Here is a 6,772-nt window from a genome sequence, read left to right as displayed (position 1 = left end):
ACTCCAGACTATGGAGATAGACACAATCAGCTGGAAGTCCTCCAAAACCCCAGGAAAATGGCAAAGCCCCCCCCCCCAATTTGTTAATTCCCCCTGGAATGCTCCTGCGACTTACTCGGTGTTTTAGCGAGGTAACAGACCGTCACCCATGACTTTTTGGTGGTGGGTATGCCCCATGACTCCCGTAAGGCCCTCAGCAGACAATGCCTTTCAAAATCATCCAATAAAGACGCGTTTCTCATCATCCGCTGATGTGTGGGTGTGGTTTTTTCCTCAGGAAGAGAGCTGGATGGAGGCAGCTGGGCGACTCTTAGAAAGATGCCGGGTCCTATCAAGCACTGAGCAAGCAAGGTCTGTGTTGTGCATGAGCGAACAGGAAAACAGGTCGAAAGAAATAAGTGGCATTGTCGAGCTAGGCTTTTTCTCATTGATTTATCTGAGTGGGAAATTCATAGGAAGAGATTTCAGCCAGCATAAAACCACTCTTGAGATGTGTTTTCTGCTTCTGGGTGTTAGATTTCCATAAGAGAGGCTTTAAGTGAAAGCAAACGGTACAAAAAATGTGAGGCTACAGTGGGTGGCGAGGCGAGGGAGGCCTGTTGACCAGGTGAGCACAAACAGGCCGGTTTGCAGACTTCTTTTCTTAGAAAAGCGAGCTATCCGAGCCTCGTCGCCTCCTGCCGCCTACCCCTCCCCTTCCTCGGCCACTATTTTCCTGGCTCGCATTTGATACCACCTGAACCAATTCCACCGAGAATTGCCTAACATCTGAGGCGAGCCTGGGGGGTCCTGTTACAGGGTTTGCGTTGGGGTGGGGTGAGCTCTGGCCAGGAAATTCTCATTAGGCTGCTCTCCAGGTGGCAGGTTGATGCTGTTCTCTCTGGCTGACCCTGGGGGGTTCAGGACTCCTGGGAGAAACCTAGGCATTTTCCTGGGCACCCCTCTAAAAACTCACTTTTTACCCCAGTGCCCAAGCTCACAAGGCCCTGGGCTCTTTCATCCCACTGAATCACTCAGTGACTTGGAACCTGGTTTTTGGAGGATCTTTTCAAAGTTATGGGGGCATGGACTACTAGGGGCCTCACGGTGATTTTACTTTAATAACCGTGTGTTTGTTTTAACATGCATCAGAAAAAACAAAGCACAAACACATGGTTTCAGTGTTTTAGGCCGAGGCTAAGGGGAGTATTAGACATTTGAGAGTGATGGATTTGAAGAACGAGTCATGTTAGAGATGGTCTTTGGAGGAACAAAAATCACAAAGGTAGTTTTCAAATGGGGGGGTAGAGTCAAAATGGGGAAGGACAGCTCATAAAGGAAGAACTCGTTGGGGAGAGCCAGAGAACAAAACTGTCGTTTCGGGGGGCCAGCTCCCTTGTCACCTCTCCCCGCACATGGCTGCACTCCCTCCCCTCACCCCCAGCTCCTGTCCCCCCACCAGCTCCTTTTGGTTTGTGAAAATGTCCCCAGAGGCATTTGTGAACCCCTCGAAACAGAGATGGCAAGAGGGCCTTCCTGGCCACTGCTGATGACCTACGAGCCGTGACTCTTAAAACAAACCACGTTCGGCCTTCGCCTCCACACCACACACGGATCCTTCCCTTATTTGGGGTTCACCCATTAGCCTTTCTCGGCAAGGGGAGACCTCTGAGTAGTCAAAGTGGTCCTGTAGCCTGCGCCTGAAGGGTTCTGGCCACCATGTGCTGCAGAGAAACAATGTGAATGACAATGCTTTAAGAATAGTGGTCGTGTCCTGGCCGGTTTGGCTCAGCGGTTAGAGCATCAGCCCTCGGACCAAAGAGTCGTAGGTTCGATTCCAGTCAAGGGCATGTACCACGGTTGTGGTACGATCCCCAGCTCTGGTTGGGGTCGTGCAGGAGGCAACCAATTGATGTCTCTCTCTCACATCAATATTTCTCTCTCCCCCCACCCCCACTCTATCTGAAGATAAATGGAAAAATATCCTCTGGTGAGGATTAAAAAAAAAAAATAGTGACCATGAGCTTTTGATTAGTCAATTCAAAGCCTCCCAATACCCTTTAAACCAGCAAAGGCCACCTTACCCCCAAGATCATGGGTTTCTCTTATTTCTTTCCTGTCACTCAGAAGGACATCTGTTCAGGGTAATGACTGGAAGGGTTATTTGGAGCACCCATGGGACGCTGTGTCATTGGGTGGTACTGATGTTCTGTCTTGGGGAAAATGTTTAGAGGACAGATGTATACAAGAGGATAAATTGCCACAAATTTTCCATAGACAGAATGATGGTCAGTTATTCATGAATTTTGTTCACTCTACTGTTTCAAAGGTATAATTCAAGTTATTTTTTGCCATTTCAAATATAGTACTTTTTCATTCTTCCAACCTGGTTTTAGGAAGTTAATTTTAGAATCTCTGCCAATAGACCAGAAATAGCAATCAAAGGAGACATCTCTCCATATTTAACACCCAAAAAATGTCAGGTGGTATGCTTAAACGAAACAATAATCTTGTCTTTACTCAAATCGATGTTTAATTCTGTTGTTTGGATTCAGGTCTCAGGGGGGGCAGGGGGGGGGTATTCCACCTGAGTGCTGGTAACAATGGCTCTGGGCATTTGACCACATTGTTAATTAGCACTGTCTGTCGTTGTTGTTTTAGGTTTAAATATTGCAGAAACATTAGCATTTCCAAATCTTTGGTAAAGTATGATTTGAAAACAAAAAAAAAATGTTTGCAGAAACTACCCGCCTTTAGTCACTATATCAATTTCATACAAAGCAATTCATTTTTAAATGGGTCCTGTTCAGTGTGTACTGCCACAGAAAAAAGAGAGAAAGGCTGTACAGCAAAATGGCAACAGTATGATCTCCAGCTGGCAGGATTACAGAACAATGAGATAAGACTGGAGTCCTTGCAAAAGCAGAGCTTAGTAATTACAGAGAATTAAACACCAACATGTCGCATTTACCCAGTTATTGTCATGAAGTCAAAGTAACAACGCATTCTGATTTTAAAAAAACGTTCACCCCACACTTCAAATGAATGAAAGCCCTGAGTACTTTTATGTTCCTGAAATTTCTACTCATTTTAGACTCGACTGTAATTTATATACCAGGGGAACCTTTAACTATAACATATCCAGAGTCAAATCAGGACTTGGAAAAACCCTAAATAAAATCCCAACAGCCCAGAAAAGGACTTGACAGGCACCCAAACAACTTCATTTTCATGGTTGTTTTCTCAGTTTACCTCATTTGCAGGTGACCACCACCCCTCCTCGAGAGCACGTCCTCAGCAGAGAAATGATGTATTTTGACTTTGAAATGGGGGTCTAGATGGCATCACCGGTTGGAGAGCTGAAAAACCTGGTGTCTTCCTAACTGCTTATAAAATAGGGAAGCAACAGTGACTTTAATTTGGACTATTTTTTCTTATCATTTTGGCTTATAGTTCGGTAGTGTACTCTATAATTAGTAAAATATTATCCCAATGCCAGCGTCATGCGTGTGTTTAACTGTTGAGGCTTATGAGTGATGAAGATGCTCCGAACATCACTTGGTGTTTTGCTCCAGCATAGCACCTGACGAACTACTCACGTGCTTTTTTTTTTAATGTAGAGGTTTTCACAGTTCTTTCCGGCTCAAGTAAAAAGTATAGCAAAACAGTGAAGATTTCTGAAATATTTGTCTGTTTGTTCAGGTTTATGAGCTCCATAGTTAATTCTGGGTAACAACTGCAGTTAATTTTGTGTAATGAGTACTCAGGAATCCAATTTCAAGCAAAAACCTATCTTCTATCTCCTCTGCTCATACTGAGGTATGGTATTACCTTGCAAACACTTAAGAAGACAGATGAAATTGGAATCACCAGGGTCGTTTCCATCGGGCCTGTTAACTTAATCACTGGAAAGGCTATTCATTTACGTATGTCTTAACTGGCTTCCAAAAGTAACTTTTTTTGGGCAGGGAGTGAATTTTGACATTGTTTTCATAGAACTTCTACAATGACTGTATGGATTCACACCTTAATTTGTTCATTGTAAAGTATTTGAAGCATCCAGATGAGAATACGCAGCGACATAAACACCTGTGGGCCTACCCCCTCACCTTCTTAAACCTTGGCATGAACTGTCTAGTGGCTTAGTAATATGCCAACTAGCTTATGCTGTAGGTACCAGTTCGGGTGGGCCACGAGAATCATTTTGCCTGAGATTTAGAGGGTGGGGTGAGGCAGCAGCCAAAGTATTTAGTCTCTGGAGGTCAGTGTGGGGTCATCACTTATATTTGGGCTCCCCTCCTTGGTGTGGGCTCCTCCTTCAGCTCCCAGTTCCAGGTGTATATTTTTTTTCTGTGACAAGGACACCAGCTTTTCCTGGAAGACCCCCCCCCCCATTGTCAGAGTTGAGGGCCGTGGGAGACTGACATGAACTCCAGTCTGTCCTCATGGGTTCCTCACGCTCCCCATTTATACCCATCGTCCTCCCCTGACTGCCTGCTCTGCAGGCCTTGGAGGACAGCAACAGCCTTATGGAGACTGTTGAACTAGCTCTCACAAGCACACTGCAATATATACAGATACACGCAGGGGTTGGCAAATGTCGGTTTACAGTTGTGAGTACGCAAAACAGTTTATTCTTTTATTATTTATTAACTGTTGTATTACTTATTTGTATTATTCGTCTTCTTATGATATTGTTATTATTTCATACCCTTATTTATGATTTATCTTTTAGGTAATGATAGCTGGTAATTTAACCTATTTTTGCCCACCCTTGTATATAACAGTATATTACAGGGCTACATAATAGCATAATACATGTAGTAAACACCTAAAAATTACATTATACATACTATACATATATATGAATATATTTTTGTCTAGTTCTTGTTCTCCAATTGAACCCTGATATACAGTTTGCTTCAGGTTTTTCATTATTGTTTTTTTTGTTTTGTTTTTGTTTTTATCCTCACCCGAGGACATTCTTCCATTTTTTGTACAGACAGAGTGGGAGGGAGAGAGAGGAAGAGAGAGAGAGAGAAACATCAATGTGAAAGGGACACATCGAGTGGCTGCCACCCGCACGACCAACCAGGGCCGGGGACAAACTGCAACCAAGGTACATGCCCTTAGCGGGAACCGAACCCGGGTCTCTCCGGACCGCAGGCGGGCGCTCTAACCGCTGAGCCAAACCGGCCAGGGCTCATTATTGTTTTATAGCTACCCAATTTTTGTCTTTAATTTTTTATTTATTAATTTGTTTTTGTTACAGATGTTTCTCATTTTTCCCCCATTGACACACTCCTCCCCTTCCCCCACCCTGCCCCATCTCCAGCTTTGTTGTCTATGTTCATTGGTCATGCATACATGCATGTAAGTTCTGTGGTTAATCTCTTCCCTCCCCAACCTCCCCTCCTCTGAGGTTTGTCAGTCTGCACCCCACCTCTATGTCTCTGGGTTAATTTTGTTCAGCAGATTTTTCATTGTTTTTAATAAAAAGAATTACATGATTTTGAAAATCCTTTTAGGCGATCACAGGAGACAGGGATTGAGGACAATTTTCACTGCAGGGGAGAGATGTACCCTTAGGATGACAGTCACCTCTGAATGGCAGAGTCTCAGCGACCTGACTCACGGGTCTGTTATATCATGACCAAACCTCCCCCCCCTGGAACTGTGGCTTTCTACCTGGAACTGTGCTCCCTTCTCCCACAAAAGCATGCCCGTCCTACATCTCATTCCTTTGGAAGTTTGAGTTTACAAGTTCTTTTTTCAACTTTATTGAGGTATAATTGCCATGTAAAATTGTAATGTATTTAAAGTGTACAGTGTGATGATTTTATGTACATATGCTCTGTGAAGGGATCTCCACCATCAAGCTAAGAAACACATTCCTTACCCCACATAACTTTTTTGGGGAGAGGGGGCTTGAAAACATAATTTTACTATCTTAAAAGTTTCAATTATACAACATAGCATTATCAACTATAGTCATCATGTTGTACATTAGACCATCAGACCATATTCATCTAATAACTGAAAGTTTATACTGTTACTAGCCTCTCCCTTTTCCCCTCACCCTCTAGCCCCTGGCAACCATTATTCTACTCTCTGTTTGAGTTCGACTTTATTTTTTTTTAAGATTCCACATATGATGCCATAAAGTATTCATCTTTCTTTAACTTATTTCTCTAAGCATAACGCCTTTCAGACTCATCCTTGCTGTATAAACAGCAGGATGTCCTTCTTTCTCATGGCTGAATAATGTATACATATGCAGCACATTTTGTTTATTCATTCATCTGTCCATGGACACTTAGGTTGTTTCCATACCTTGGCTATTGTGAATGTTACAATGAGTATGGGAGTACAAATGTCTCTTCTAGAAAACGATTTTATTTCCTTTCGATATATAACCAGAAGTGGGATTGGCTGAGTCATAGGTAGTTCTAGTTTTACATTTTTGAGGAACCTACATATTGTTTCCCAAAGTGGCTGCACCAATTTACATTCCCACCAAGAGTGCACTAGAGTTCCCTTTTCTCCATATCCGAGTCAGCATTTGTTTTCTCATTTTTGAAAATAGACCTACCAGGAGTGAGGTGATAGCTCATTGTAGTTTTGATTTGAATTTCCCTAGTGATTAGTGATGTTGAGCATCTTTTCAGTTGTAAGGCTACGTTACCTGCAAACAGAGACAATTTTACTTCCTTTATGATTTGAATGCCTTTTATTTCTTTTGAGGATGGATGAGGACTCCAGTACTTTGTTGAATAAAAGTGGCTGGTTTTGT

Source organism: Molossus molossus, unplaced genomic scaffold (assembly GCF_014108415.1).
Source record: "Molossus molossus isolate mMolMol1 unplaced genomic scaffold, mMolMol1.p scaffold_m16_p_4, whole genome shotgun sequence".
Taxonomy (NCBI): Eukaryota; Metazoa; Chordata; class Mammalia; order Chiroptera; family Molossidae; genus Molossus; species Molossus molossus.
The sequence above is the reverse complement of the archived record's forward strand: the minus strand, read 5'-3'. Positions refer to the sequence as shown.